General features: G+C 43.2%; 2 non-coding genes across 2 annotated transcripts; both read left to right on the top strand.

Annotated features, from left to right (window-relative positions):
- Positions 1–1839: 1839 nt before the first annotated feature.
- LOC119924911 lies at positions 1840–1977 on the top strand. The gene has a single exon (XR_005449589.1). It is a non-coding gene; the product is annotated as a small nucleolar RNA SNORA7 (small nucleolar RNA).
- Positions 1978–15921: 13944 nt separating this feature from the next.
- Positions 15922–16059, top strand: LOC119923907. Its single transcript, XR_005449001.1, has one exon. It is a non-coding gene; the product is annotated as a small nucleolar RNA SNORA7 (small nucleolar RNA).
- The last annotated feature ends 429 nt before the right edge of the window (positions 16060–16488 follow it).

Here is a 16488-nt window from a genome sequence, read left to right as displayed (position 1 = left end):
AACAAGCACAGAGAAGTGAAGTGACTTGCCCAGAGTCACACAGCTGACAAGCAGCGGAGCCAGGATTAGAACCCATGAACTCTGACTCCCAAACCCGAGCTCTTTCCACTGAGCCACGCTGCTTCCCAAGCAGAAGCTCCTTCACACCATAGGCCTTAAATACTCAGTCAGCTCTCTCCCCTCTACTTATCTTCATTTCCCTCCCACTGCAACCAAACCCAAACACTTTGCTCCTCTGACACTAACCTACTTACTGTGCCTCAATTTAATCTCTCTCACCCATGACCCCTTGCTCACATCTTCCCTCCTGCCTGGAATTCTCTCTCCCTTCATATTCAACAGATGACCATCTCCCCATCTTCCAAGTTCTACTAAAATCCAATGTCCTCCAGGAAGCCTTCCCTGACTAAACACTCATCTCCCTGCTATATTTTCCTTTCCTTCATGTAATGTTTGACATTAATTCCATAAACACTCTGATACTCAACCCATCCCCAATCCACTTAGGGTTATATCCTTATATTCTATTGTTTCTCATACCCGTAATTTTTTTTTTAATACCTGTCTCCTCCACTAGCTTTTAAGCTCTTTGAGGGCAGGGATTATTGTATCAATTCTATTGTATTGTACTATCCTAGGCTCTCAGCACACAGCACATAGTAAGCACTCAATAAATATCATTGGCCAATCCAAAATATGTAAAAGATATTATCCCTGAACTATTCTGCAATTTATCCTGAGGAAAAAAAAAGAGATTTGGAGACAACGTATACTCAACTTCCAGGAATGAGTGAATGCAGCTGAACATGACAGCAACACTTTTTCAGATGGGGCACAAACAACAAGGAAGTTGTCAAGATTTCATTCTCCCTATCTGAGGTCCTCATGCTGATCTCCGATTCACCCTGTCCTCATTCTATCAATCAGTCAGTTGATCAGTGGTATTTATTGAGCACTTACTGTGTGCAGTCCACTGTACTAAGCACTTGGGACAGTGCAATACAACAGAGTTGGTAGATCCCTTCCCTGCCTACAAAGAACCTATAGTCTAGAAGGCAAGACAGAGAGTAAAATGAATTATAGATATGTACTTAAGTGCCATGGTACTGAGGGTGAATTAACTATCAAGTGCTTGTAGGGTACAGATTTAAGTGTATAGGTGACACAGAAATAATAATAATGATATTTGTTAAGTGCTATGTGCCAAGCACTGTTCTAAACACTGGAGAAATAACAGGGAGTAGGCATAATGAAGGTTTAGTTTGGGAAGGTCTCTTGGAGGAGATATGATTTTAATAAGACCTTAATCCCTTAAGGTCTCTGTAAAGTTCATTTTTTTGTGGTATTTGTTAAGCACTTACTATGTGCCAGGCACTGTTCTAAGCACTGGGGTAGATATAGGCTTATCAGGTTGGACACAGTCCATGTCCCACATTGGGCTCAAAGTCTTAGTCCTCATTTTACACATGAGGTAAATGAGGCACAGAGAAGTGAAGTGACTTGCCCAAAGTCATATAGCAGACAAACGGCAGAGCCAAGACTAGAACCCAGGTCCTTCTGACTCCCAGGCCTATCCACAAAGCCACACGGCTTCTGATGCCCTAACTCTAGATATATTGCATGTATAAAGGCACCTCTTTTGATTGGTGTATAAAGCTCTACCAGTTTTTATGTCCATCTAATTAAAGCCTTTTTCATTTTAGAAGACCCTCTAATTGTTTCTTTTTCCACTTTCCTAGCATCTTCTCTGGGAGGAGTAAAGTATTCCCTTCATTAATGTGGAAGAAGAAGAAGAAAGAAGAAGAAATATGCTCATATGAACTCTTCTAGGCCAGAAGGCCCCTCTTAGAATTACACCTGGAGAGTTTCCAGTATTCTACCAGTCTTGACTATGGGAAGGAGAGTCAAGCAGAGGTATACCCATTCCATCCCTAGCTTCAGCAGTGGCTAGTGAGTGGAAGGCAATCTGCTACAATTCAAAACTCACCTGTACTGTGCAGCGGCAGAATAGGAGAGAGCCAAAGGTGGAGACTCAAGATAACTGCGCAGAAGGAGTCAATGGTGAACCACTTCTGTATTTTTACCAAGGAAACTCTATGGATACACTACCAGAATGATTGCAGATGGAGAGTGGGACATTCTGGTAGAGATGTGTCCATGGAGTTGCTATGGATCAGAGATGATTTGACAGCATATTACAAGATAAGACCACAGGGTAGTCATGTAGCACACTAGAACTGAACTCCTTGTTTTCCCTCCCAAACCCTGCCCTCTCCCTGACTTTCCCATCTCTGTTGATGGCACTACCATCCTTCCCGTCTCACAAGCCCACAACCTTGGTGTCATCCTCGACTCCACTCTCTCATTCACCCCTCATATCCAAGCCGTCACCAAACGCTGCCGGTTTCAGCTCCGCAGCATTGCCAAGATCTGCCCTTTCCTCTCCATCCATACCACTACCCTGCTCGTTCAAGCTCTCATCCTATCCCATCTGGACTACTGCACCAGCCTTCTCTCTGATCTCCCATCCTCGTGTCTCTCCCCACTTCAATCCATACTTCATGCTGCTGCCCAGATTGTCTTTGTCCAGAAACGCTCTGGGCATGTTACTCCCCTCCTCAAAAATCTCCGGTGGCTACCAATCAATCTGTGCATCAGGCAGAAACTCCTCACCCTCAGCTTCAAGGCTGTCCATCACCTCGCCCCCTCCTACCTCACCTCCCTTCTCTCCTTCTACAGCCCACCCCGCACCCTCCGCTCCTCTGCTGCTAATCTCCTCACCATACCTCGTTCTCGCCTGTTCCGCCATCGACCCCCGGCCCACGTCATCCCCCGGGCCTGGAATGCCCTCCCTCTGCTCATCCGCCAAGCTAGCTCTCTTCCTCCCTTCAAGGCCCTACTGAGAGCTCACCTCCTCCAGGAGGCCTTCCCAGACTGAGCCCCTTCCTTCCTCTGCCCCTCATCCCCCTCTCCATCCCCCCCATCTTACCTCCTTCCCTTCCCTACAGCACCTGTATATATGTGTATATGTTTGTACATATTTATTACTCTATTTATTTATTTATTTTACTTGTACATATCTATTCTATTTATTTTATTTTGTTAGTATGTTTGGTTTTATTCTCTGTCTCCCCCTTTTAGACTGTGAGCCCACTGTTGGGTAGGGACTGTCTCTATATGTTGCCAACTTGTATTTCCCAAGCGCTTAGTACAGTGCTCTGCACACAGTAAGTGCTCAATAAATACAATTGATTGATTGATTAGAAGAGATCATTAATCCAATGGACCCTACTGGCCTGGAGATGAGCACACCACAGATCATCTCATTAATAAGTCTGGCTGCTCTCTGTTGCCAGATCCTAGCTGTAAGGGTGGAGTTACTGTGTTTTTTGCCTCCTGCAGCTTGACCTTTGCTGCCTCCAAATTGTTCCTTTTTAGCTAAACTGCATTTTCTGCAAGAATTGAGTTTCCAAGCCTTAAGAGAAACTGGAAGGAGAGAAAGGGGAGACACAGGGGTTTATTTCCATGGCACGCCCAACTCAGTTTCCTTCTCCCCAATAGGCTATTTCTCTTGCCTTCCATTCCTGAGTCTCATTGTTTGATCTGAATGGGCGACAGTCAGCTTGAGAGAGACAAGATAGCCTGAAGAGTAGAACCTAATGTATTCCTTGTTTTGTCAGGAACACAGTGTGACCTAACACAGTTCCTTAATTTATGCCCCAGTTTCCATAGCTGTAAAACAGGAAATCATCTATGCTTCATTAGCACCATAATTGGAAAATATCATAAGATGTGTCATTTAAAATAAACCCCATGTAAAGCCACTTTAATAATAATAATGATGGCATTTATTAAGCACTTACTATGTGCAAAGCACTGTTCTAAGCGCTGGGAAGGTTACAAAGTGATCACGTTGTCCCACGTGGGGCTCACAGTCTTTATCCCCATTTTACAGATGAGGTAACTGAGGCACATAGAAGTTAAGTGACTTGCCCAAAGTCACACAGCTGACATTTGGCGGAGCCCGGATTTGAACCCATGACCTCTGACTCCCAAGCCCGGGCTCTTTCCAATGAGCCACGCTGCTTCTTCAAGTGTGGTTGAACTGAGTCTTTATTATCATCTGCAGCAGTGGAAGTATTTATTGACTACCCGCTGTGAGCAGTACATGAAGATGACTATGCAAACTATATAGACTGACATTTAGTCTGAAAAGATCAAGGTTATATGGGCCAACGTATACCTAATGAACCCTATGATTCGTCACTGGTAACTAAAAGTTGTATTGTACTCTCCCAAGCACTTTGTACAGTGTTCTGCACACAGTAAGTGCTCAATAAATACAATTGAATGAATGAGTGAAGGCTGGCACTGAATTCTATTACCTAGGCAGTTCACTGTTCAACAAGCAAGGAGAGACAAGCTGTAAACTCATTGTAGACAGTGAATGTGTCCAGTTTATTGTTATATTGTACCCTCCCAAGCACTTAATACAGTGTTTTGCCCATAGTAAGTGCTCAATAAATATGATTGAATGAATAAAGCTGGTTGAAAACATAACTAGGAATTCTAGGAACTCCTTTAGAAGACTTTCAGTCAGAGGGTGACACCTACATATCCGACTAACAATTCCTCTCCCCACCTTTAAAACCTATTGTAAGCCCCATCTCCTCCAAGAGGCCCTCTCTGACTAAGCCCTCCTTTCCTCTTCTCCCACTCCCACTCCCTTCTGTGTCTCCCTAACTTGCTCCCTTTATTCATCGCCCCTCCCACCCCACAGCACTTATGTACATATCTGTAATGTATTTTTTTATATTGATGTATCTCTCCCCCTCTAGACTGTAAGCTCTTTGTGGGCAGGAATATGTCTGTTTATTGTTATACTGTACCCTCCCAAGTGCTTAGTACAGTGTTCTGCACACAATAAGTGCTCAATAAATGCATAAATGCAATTCATTCATTCAATCATATTAATTGAGCGCTTACTGTGTGCAGAGCACTGTATTAAGTGCTTGGAAAGTACAATTCAGCAACTGATAGAGACAATCCCTATCCAACAATGTGCTCATGGTCTAGAAGGGGGAGACAGACAACAAAACAAGTAGACAGGCACCAATACCATCAAAATAGATAAATAAAATTATAGAGATTTACACATCATTAATAAAATTAATAGAGTAATAAATATGTACAAATATATACAAGTGCTGTGGGAAGGGGAAGGTGGTAGGGCAGAGGGAAGGAGTGGGGGTGACGGGGAGGGGAGGAGGAGCAGAGGAAAAGGGGGGGACTCAGTCTGGGAAGGCCTCCTGAAGGAGGTGAGCTCTCAGTAGGGCTTTGAAGGGAGGAAGAGAGCTAGTTTGATGGATGTGCGGAGGGAGGGCATTCCAGGCCAGGGGAAGGACACGGGCCAGGGGTCGATGGTGGGACGGGTGAGAACAAGGCACAGTGAGGAGGTTAGCTGCAGAGGAGTGGAGTGTGCGGGCTGGGCTGTAGAAGGAGAGAAGGGAGGTGAGGTAGGAAGGGGAGAGGTGATGGAGAGCTTTGAAGCCAATAGTGAGGAGCTTTTGCTTGATGTGAAGGTTGATAGGCAACCACTGGAGATTTTTGAGGAATGAGTGAATGAAAGAATGAATGAATGAATGACTGGTGAAATAAATATTCTTGACACACAGCACGGTGCGGGGACCCAGTTTTGAGTAAGATCTTGTGCTAGGCAACAGATCTGGGAAAACTGTAGCTGCAAAAAACTAGGGTAAACTAGTGTTTCTAGGGTATAAAAATGAGACAGAAAAACAAGGGATTGTGATGTGTGGACTGTAAATTGCTACACACAGGGGTTGGATACATAAAAGCAAAACTGCAAACAAAAAAAAACGCCCATGAATGATGGGGACAAACTATTTTATTTTCAAAAATAAAATAAAATTTCATACTTAGGGAATTTCTAAACAACTATTCAATGGTGTTCATATTTTAAAATAAATGAAAGGCATAAATTAACAAAAAAATCATGGCAGAGGGGAAAATCATTTAGCCATCTACTTCCCAAGTATCTCTGACTGAACCTCAGTTAATTATTATAAATTTATGGATAATTAATTATCTATTCTCACTGTGATATACTTCTAAAAAGGAATAAAAGAGCCTGAGATAACCAAATAATGAACTAAGATAAGAATTCTAATTAATTCACCAATGGCTCGACACCATCCCTAACCTGATCAATACTAGAATCCATAATTCTGCTGGTTTCTTTATGTGCTCTTAAAAAAAGGAGAGAAAGCAACATCAAAATTGTAGAAACCATATTTTATCCCCTTATATATCACCGTTAATTTTTCAGAGTAAAAAATAGGCAAGTTTCTTTCTCTGCTTTTCAAATCATCCTGCGGAGAAACAAATTTCTGTCCATCTCCAGTGTTTACCCTTCCAATGAGAACGCAACTGCTCATCATTTGACGATGAATAACTTACTGTCTGGGTGCATGTGGAGCTTTACATACTTAAATGGAGATTTTAATACAGTCAACTTCAACTTGAGATAAATCAAGTTCAAACACTCAAACTGACAAACCAGCAACAATGACTCCAAGAAGGGCAATGTCTGATTTAGCACTTGCTCATGTTTAAAGAACCTTCAATCTATGCAAGGAAAAATGCTCATTTTACTCAGGGAGACATGATATACACTTGAATACTTTTTTAAAAATCAAAACCAGGAAAACAGTAATGAAATTAGCCAAAAGGAGCAATAAAACCTAAGTACCTTTGCATGTGCTGGTGCTCTGTTCCAGGAGGAATGAAAGCTGAAAATTTGTGCCATTTACCACAACCAGGTGACTGATAGACAAATCTTTGCAGTTACAAACTTGAAAATGTACCTAATTGGAAAAAGACATATTGCCTAGGATCTTCCCGTCTACATTTCTACTCCAAAGCCCCCACAATTTAGCTTTAATATGCCATTCAGTAAGGTCTGATTTCACCCATTTCTACATTATGGAGATTATTACTATTATTATTTACTGTAGAATGAGGGCTGAGAGTAAGCATGAGCATGTGTGAATGAAAAGCAAGTTTAATGTTCTACAGCAGGAAAATATCATTTAACATGAACATTTTGCTTCACATGCATTTAACCTCTAAGTGCAATCATAATGCCTGATGGCCAAGCCTCTAAGTTTCATTTTCCCGCACCTGGCTTGATCCTTTGTTTTTCCATTTTGTAACATCTAATATGATTTTGCGGTTCCGAGACCTCTTTTTCCACTTTCTAGATAACCCTTGCTCAGTTGTGACTCTTAAATGGTAATACCCTTTTTTTCCTCCCTATAAATAATTATTGCACTGCTTCTACCACAGGAATAAAATTATATACAAAAATGCAAACCCCAGCATCAATAAGAAGAGAGATAGGAAAACCAGGCATCAGTTTTCCGTCTTCTTATCCTGAGGTCTGATCATCTGTTACCCCCAAGGATGATCCCATAACTACCTCAGTAAATCAAGGTGCCCCCTGCAACCCAGCTCAAATACTATCGGGTGGCAAACAAGATAAAAAAAAAAAATCACTCTATGATTTTATATAGTGCTTTTATTCCCAAAACACTTTCACCTAGCAGAAAGAGCACAGGCCTGGGAAGTCTTTTTCTTTTTTTTAAAATGGTATTTGTTAAGTGCATACTATGCCCCAGACACTGTATTAAGCACTGGGGTAGATTCAATATTATCAGGCTGGACACAGTTCATCCATGTCCCACATGGGGTTCACAGTCTTAATCCTCATTTATAGATGAGGATTAAGTTACCTCATTTATAGATGAGATAACTGAGGCACAGAGAAGTTGTGACTTGCCCAAGGTCATATAGCAGATAATTGGTTGAACCAGGATTAGAACTCAGGTCCTCTGATTCCCAGGCTTGTGCTCTTTCTACAAGGCCACAGCTTGCTCTAAATCAGGAGCCCTGGATTCTAATCACAGCTCTGCTACCTTGCCTGTTGTGTGATGTTGGCCAAGTTACAATTTCTCTGTGCCTCAATTTTCTCCTCTGTAAAATGGGGAACCAATAACTGTTCTCCCTCCCCCTAAGACTCTTTGCTTCATGTGGGAAAAGGAAAATGTGTGATCCGATTGTCCTGTATCTTTACAAGTGCTTAGTACAGCACTTGGCACACAAAAAATGCTTAATAAATGTCATCGTTACTTACCTCATTTTTGTTCTTACTACATCCCTGTGAAATAGGGAAAGGCAGGTATGATCATCTGCATTTTGTAGATAACTAAACTGAGTAGCATTGAGAAGTAAAGTGACTTGAGAAGCAACATGACCTAGGGGAAAGAGCACAGGCCTAGGAGTCAGAGGAACTGGTTTTAATTCCAGGCCTCCCACTTGTCTGCTATGTGACCTTGGGCAAGTCTTTTAACTTTCCTGTGTCTCAGTTTCCTCATCTGTAAAATGGGGACTCCCTCCTACCTATACTGTGAGCCCCATATGGGACAGGGACTGTACGAAAATTATTATCTACCCCAGAGCTTAGAACTGTGCTCGGCACATAGTACACACTTAACAAATACCATAATTGTTATTATTTGATGAAGATCACTCAGCAGACCAATGACCAAACTAGAACACTGGAAGCCAGGTTAAGTGATTTGCACTTGGTCACCCAGCAGACCAGTGGCAAAGTTAGGATTAGAATCCAGATCTTCCGACTCCCAGATCCATACTCTTCCCACTAGGCCATGCTGTCTCCAACGGGATGAAGTTCAGAGTGTGAAGGCACAGGGTTGGAGCCGGGGAATGGAATGTAAGGTCTCACAGAAGCCACAGGAAGAGAAGTTTAAAGAAGAATGGGAATCATGGGGCAGGGGAATGGGGGGCTCAAACAGGTAATACGTCTGGGGAAGTGGAGGTGGAGTAAAAGGAAAACATTTCTACTGACTTACCTACATGACCGGTGGTAATGACTGGGCCAATTTACGTCGACCTTGACAGATCCAGTAAGCAGAAACACACCTTCCCCTCTCTCGCTCCCCTGTTCCGTTCCATCCCTCATGGAGTTGAGGCCCTTGAGAAGCCGTAGAAAGGCAGGGAGGTCACTCTGAGTCTTCAGTCTTAGAAACCTGCCTCTAGAAGCTTGGCCCAGTGGCTTGGTGCTATGAGACCTTGCTCAGTCTGCTGGAAGGAGCAAGCAATGCCCAGGCTTGGTGGGTTTCATTTTTAAATCCTTGCTAATAATCATCAATGCGGTGTCTGTTATGTGTCCAGCACTATACTAAGCCCTGGAGCAGATAAGAAATGATCAGATATTGTTTTCAACTTTTATTCGGGTGAAACAGATGGCCTAGTGCTCCTCCTTTTCCCTGCCTCTGCAGTGCCTGGGAATTATCTCCTTCCCATCCGTGAGATCAGAATCCCAAACACTGAAGGTGAAACCTCCCCGGAGACATTCAATGAATCAAGTTCCATTTCCAACAGCAAATTCGCATCGTGCCTCGCCATTAGTTATACCTGAAAGCCTCCGTTTGATAGTCTGGGGTTGCCCAATCATTGCCTCAGGCCCAGACCGCCAGAGCTGGCCTCCAGTCGGTGGAAGGGTGTGTACGCTCCCTGCCTTGGGTTTGTCAGCCTGGTGTCTGGGGCTTAAGGCAGCAATACATGTCCTCCTGAGGCCTCCCACACACAGTCCGATGGCTCCCCTTCCCTGTAGACAGCTATCTTAAGCCAGAGAAGCTTGTGGTGTCCCACAAATTGAGAGGTGGGGAGGGCTGTGGAAATTGAGGGTGGAACCGGGAAAGGCTGAGCGTGAGTGACGGCTGGAGAGGAAAGGGAATGTATGTTGGAAAAGCTACGCCTTACCTCATTCCTCACACATCACAGATCCCACTCATCTCTCCCCCACCGTCATTAGTGATCGTCCTTACCACTCCTCACCTCACTTCACCTCTCCCCACAACAATCTGTCCCCGGGAGGCAATTTACCTGCATGTCTACACAAACAATCTGCTGTGATTCCTAATCTGGTTTCAAATGTTCTTCAAGTACGGGCAAAGAAAAGAAGGAAGTACTGTAGTTAATCAGAGACAAGGGAACAAGAGAGAGCTTTTAGGTAAAATCCTTCACATCTTTTTTCCAGAGCGAGTTGTCTTTTCGGTGAGAGTTTTCCGGGCTCATCCTGCAAGACACTTGTCACTGCTCCAAAAAGAAAGAAGGATTCTTTTTACATCTGTCAAACTTGAATTTCTCAAGATTTAAGAACCAGATCTGGCTGGCGATTCCTGCAGGCCCTTCTTGAATCAAGATAATATGCAGATAATTCAAAGTAAAATATTCATCACCTCGAATTGCAACAAACTATATAACAATATAAGGATATAACAAGCCTAAGTGGGAATTGCACTGTCCCTTCTTTGTGATTATTCATTTATTTACATTGACTTCAAACTCTTCCACCAAAGAGTTAAGACCTGTTACACACATCAATCACTTGACAGTATTTATTGAGTGCTTACTTTGTGCAGAGCATTCATTCATTCAATCGTATTTACTGAGTGCTTACTGTGTGTAGAGCACTGTACTAAGTGCTTGATAGAGTACAATACAACAGAATTAGTAGACAGGTTCCCTGCCTATAATACGCTTACTAAACAGTTTTTAATTTCCCCTGTATAATGTAAGAGGAAAATAAACTCCAGTAAAGGGAAGGGAAGCAGTCTAAGGAGTGCTGGTTCTCGCCTTGTGCTTACTCAAAGAACTGGCTTTGGCGTTCCTTTTTGTGAAGTTTTGTGAAACTCCCTAGGCTCAAGTGGAATAAAAGGCCCAAATTGCTTCAGTGCAATTCAACAGGGGCTTCACTCCACTCAGCCAGAGAGATAACTCCACTTACACTGAAGCATTCTTTTACCTACAAGCATGTTCCACGGTTAAATGAGGCACTTACCACGCAGCTCAGAGATAAGTGCTGTACTGAAATGCCACTCTGAGTAGCACCTCCCTTTCCTCCACCTTGGCGTCCTCAGTGGGATAGACGAGGGGAGAAAACCTCACGTCCTGGGAGCGGGAAAAATGGAGTGGTGCTAATGGATGGAGCTCAGTGGGGTAGGTGTGGAAACAGGGTCACCAGTTCAAGTGGCCACACATCCTGGTGGCAAAGAGTTGACTTTGCCAGCAGTCAGTGGAGAATGGAGTGTCAGCTGTACTGAGCCTTTTCATCCCCACCTGTGTAAATGATAGGCTCATGCTGTCAGTTACATCACACCTCTCTGTAAAGGACAGATAAATCATAATACTAATAATAACTGTGGTATTTGTTAAGTGCTTACTCTGCACCAGACACTGTACTAAGTGCTGGGGTAGACACAAGCAAATCAGGTTGGACACAGTTTCCATCCCACAAGGGGCTCATAGTCTTAATCCCCATTTTACAGATGAGGTGACCGAGGCACAGAGAAGTTAAGTGACTTGCCCAAGATCACACAGAAGATAAGTGGCAGAACTAGGATTAGAATCCAGGTCCTCTGACTCTCAAACCCATGCTCTTTTCACTGCTTCTCTAGTAGCACCTCACCTCCACCAGGGACTTTCTGCCTATTATGTCAAGAAGGAAAGAAATCAATACTACAAACAGTGGGTGGGGAGGAGTGTCAAGGGATCATGAAAATCTCACCATACTCATGTAGAAAAAGGGAAGAAACAGTTGCAAATGTGCCCACAAGGACTCCAATTCTATCAATCGACCGATCATATTTATTGAGCACTTGCCATGTGCAGAACACTGTACTAAGAGCTTGGGATAGTACAATACCGCAGAATTGTTTTGTAGAGGTGTGGTGTGACCTAGTGAAAAGAACCTGGGCTGTGGAATCAGAGGGCTTGGGTTCTAATCCCACCTCTACCACTTTCTGCTGTGTGACATTGGACAAGTCACTTAACTTCTCTGTGCCCCAGTTCTCTCCTCTAGAAAATACAGATTTAATACCTGTTCTCCCTCCTTCTTGGACTGTGAGCCCCATGTGGGACCTGATTGTCTTTCTTCTGTCTACCCCAGAGCTTAGTACAGGAATTGGCACGTAGGAAGCACTTAGCAAATACCACAATTATTATTATTAGATATATTCCCAGCCCACAACAAGCTTACAGTGTAGAGGGGGAGAGTAATAAGTCATCAGTAACATATGCAGTTTTAGCTCCAAAACACTGTTTTGGTAGGGCTGTGGGTTGGATGTTACCTCCATCCTGTTAACAGAATTGATCCTAACCAACCTCCTACCTTCCTGGACATGCTGACCCATTAACCACCTCAGCACCCATGCATATTCCTGTTTATTCAGCTGCTATTCAAAGAGATTGCTTATTCTAGACTGTACGCTTGTCCTTTAAACTGTAAGTTTGTTGTGGGCAGGGAATGTGTCTACAAACTCTATGGTAGTCCACTCTCCCAAATGCTTACCTTGTTGTGAGCAGGGATTGTGTCTATTTATTGCTATATTGTACTCTCCCAAGTGCTTAGTACAGTGCTTGGCACACAGTAAGAACTTAATAAATACAATTGACTGACAGCTCTGTATAGAGTAAATGCTTAATAAATACAATTGATCAATTGATCAATTTATTGAGATGTTACCCTTTGTACCTAGGCTTTTACTGTTACCTACTGTGTCTCCCACACACTTAATACAGCACTCTGCACACAGTAAGTGTTCTGTAAATATCACTGATTGATTGATTACTGCTTTGTGGTTTTTTAGATATGGTATTTATTAAGTGTTTACTATGTTCTAGGCACTGTACTAAGTGCTGGGGTAGATTACAACAGTATCGGGTTGGACACAGCCCCTGACCCAAATAGGGCTCTCAGTCTCAATCCCCATTTTACAGATGAGGTAGTTGAACCCCAGAGAAGTGAAGTGACTTGCCCAAGGTCACAGTGAGACAAGTGAGGGAGCCGGGATTAGAACCCAGGTCCTGGCCTGTGCTCTTTCCACTAGACCATGTTGCTTATCCTCATCACCATTTATTATATGTATCCAGAAAGCAGGGGACTGAACCAAGTACTTGGGAATATAGAGTGGAAATGAAAGACTTGTTATCTGCCCTCCAAATACATCATGACTCATTGGATTCAAACATGAGGTCTCCAAAACATGTTTTTATCTTTATGTCTTGAGAAGCTGAACACAGCCCTTGATCTCTTTCACGTCTCTAAAAATATATCTCCCTTATCTGTGATCTAGATTCACCATTAGTGTTCAGAAGGGCCAGGTTTGCCAAGAAGAGGGCCTTGTGATGAGGGGAGATAAATAACCAGATGAATCAGCATAAAATAACATTAAGTCAAAAAATAAGATTTGAAGAGAAAAGATTTGGAGAGTGCATTTCAGGGAATCATAGCTGGAATACTTTGCATTCTTCAATATTCTCAGCTGGCCATTGACTGTGGAATCCTTTAGCACTGTGTGATTTTTACACTTCTGTCAACTAAATCAGAGATCCAAATGAAAAATCTGGCACATGGAAACATTATATGGATTTGTGACTCCCCCTAGAGAATTTTGGGTCCATAAACCAATGAATAGAATACTATGATACATAAATAGAGTGTTTTCGTCTGTGACAGATATAATCTTGCTCCAGTACCCTTTGTATCATAACAAGGAAAACTGTCCTTACTTTCAACCAGCAATGAAACGTTCAAAGGTAAGACTTCTCACTGCAAATGAGAGAAGTCTGGCCTAGTGGAAATGGCACAGGCCTGAAGCCCTGGGTTTTAATCCCAGCTCCACCACTCGTCTGCTGTGTAACCTCGGGCAGGGCACTTCACTTCGATGGGCCTCATTTACCTCAACCATAAAATGGGGATTAAAACTGTGACCCCCCCAGAGGAAAGCACTCTGTCCAGCATATCAACCGATCGATAGTATTTATTGAGCACTTGCCGTGTGCAGAGAACCATACTAAGCTCTTGGGAGAGCATAATACAGTTGATAGACATAATCCCTCCCCACCAGGAGTTTACAATCTAACGTCCATCTGTCACTGCAAAACTGGAAAGTCAGTGACTTCCGCAGGCAGAGGAAAAAATTCAGGAAAACCAATCAATCAGTAGTACTTATCGAGAAGCAGTGTAGTCTAATGGAAAGAGCACAGGCCTGGCAGTCAGGAGACCTGGCTTCTAATCCTGGCTCCACCTCTGGTCTGCTGTGTGACCTTGGACAAGTTATGTAACTTCTATATGCCTCAGTCTGCTCATCTGGAAAATGAGGATTCAATACCCAGTCTCCCTCCTCCTTAGACTGGGAGCTCCATGTGGCGTATGGACTGTGTCCATCCTGATTAACTTCTATCTATCCCAGTGCTTCCCCTCTCAGGGTCACACTTGGAGAGTTCCCAATCCTCTATCAGTCTCAACTACAGAAGGAGAGTCAGGCAGAGGCATATCCATTCCATTCCTAGCTTGGGCAGTGGCTAGCGAGTGGAAGGCAATCTGCTACAAGTCAAAACCCACCTGTGCTGGGCAGCAGCGGCATGGGAATCAAGGGCGAAGACTCTAGTTTACTGTGCGGAAGGAGGCAACAGTAAACCACTTTTGTATTTTTACCAAGAAACTCTATGGATACACTACCAGAACAATTTCTGATGGAGGTGCGGCATTCTGGGAGAGATGTGTCTGTGGCGTTGCTACGGTTCGAAGATGACTCAATGGCATAAAGCAAGACAAGACCCCAGTGCTTAGAACAGTGCTTGATGCATTTTAAGTGCCTAACTAATGCTAGTATTATTATTATCACATCTGCTATGGAGAGCACTGTACTAAGCCTTCCAGAAAGTACTAAGCCTTTGGAGGCGGAGGCCCAGAGGAATGTCTTTAAAGTACTTTGATTCCTTGAAGACAAGTGGTGTCTGCATACACACTGCACAGAGTTGTTTGAGTAAAATGACACCCATGTACTTCTCACAATTCATTTATTGAAATGATAAAATTGGATATAGATTGGTTGACTTGTTGGAACGCATCAATGGAAACTATTGTGAATTCACAGTGCAAGCTAGGTTAGATGGTTTGATAAGATGAATGCCAATTTAAAAAGTCTTTCCATTGCAATATTCATTGTTACACCCTGTTCTCATTCAAGTGCTTACTATGTGCAGAGCGCTGTGTATTCTCCCTTCTTACTGCCTCTCCCATGCACTTATTCTCACTCCCAAGCACTCAGAAACTCCCCTCATTCCCACAGCACTTATGGACAGATCCTTATTCTCAGTTATTTCCCTTAACTCATTTATTTCAATATCTGTCTCCCCAGTTAGACTGCAAACTCCTTGAGGGCAGAGGTCACGTCAGCATGGTGTCATGAATACAGCCTGGGATTCAGAAGGTTGTGGGTTTTAATTCTGGATCTGCCACTTGTCTGCTGTGTGACCTTTGGCAAGTCACTTCACTTCTCTGTGTTTCAGTTACCTCATCAGTAAAGTAGGGATTGAGACTGTGAGCCCCGCATGGGACAGGAACTGTGTCCAACCTGATTTGTTTGTATCAGCACTTAGAACAGTGCTTTGCACATAGTAAACACTTAATAAATGCCAAGATTATTATTATCATTATCCACCCCAGCATTTAGTACAGTGCCTAACAAATACCGCAATTTCTATTATTATTATATTGTACTGCCCAAAGCACTTAGTACAGTGCACTGCAAAAAGTAAGCACTCAATAAATACCATGACTATTACATAATAGGAGGTGATGTTTGCCCATTTTGCCTTTTGGGAGAAGCAGGGAAAGGTTTGTCTTCCCATCAGCCAGACATGCATTTGAGTTGGGTTTTTTTTTTCTTTATTAGGGTATTCCACACCCTTCAGCCCAGTCCTTGAGAGCTCAGAAACAGGAACTGTAAAATGGCTGGCTAGGGATAGTGGCCCCTCTCAGGATCGCACCTGGAGGGTTTTCAGTACTCTACCAGTCTTGAGTACGGGAGGGAGAGTGAAACAGAGGCATATCCATTCCATTCCTAGCTTGGACAGTGGCTAGCCAGAGGAAGGCAATCTGCTACAAGTCAAAACTCACCTGTGCTGGGCAGCAGCAGCATGGAAAAGAGTCAAAGGTAGAGACTCAAGTTTACTGCATGGAAAGAGGCAATGGTAAACCACGTCTGCATTTTTTAAACCAAGAAAACACTATGGATACACTACCAGAATGATTGCAGATGGAGGTAAGTCATTCTGGGAGAGATATATCCGTGGTGTCACTATGGGTCAGAGATGAATCGACAGCATAAGACAAGAGATAATGGGTGCAGTCTGTGATCATGGAACAGAATGTCTCTGAGACATAAGCTAGAAGAGACACCACTGTGGCCTAACCCATTGTGTAAGCCATAGAAGAGCGAGGACAGTATTGTGGGGTGAGGGCAGAAGTGAGTTAGTGCCTTAAGCCAATGGTCAGCAGTTTCAACATGCCACCGTAGCCCAGTGGAAAGAGCACAG

This window comes from Tachyglossus aculeatus, chromosome 2 (assembly GCF_015852505.1).
Source record: "Tachyglossus aculeatus isolate mTacAcu1 chromosome 2, mTacAcu1.pri, whole genome shotgun sequence".
Lineage (NCBI taxonomy): Eukaryota > Metazoa > Chordata > Mammalia > Monotremata > Tachyglossidae > Tachyglossus > Tachyglossus aculeatus.
The sequence above is the reverse complement of the archived record's forward strand: the minus strand, read 5'-3'. Positions and strand labels throughout refer to the sequence as shown.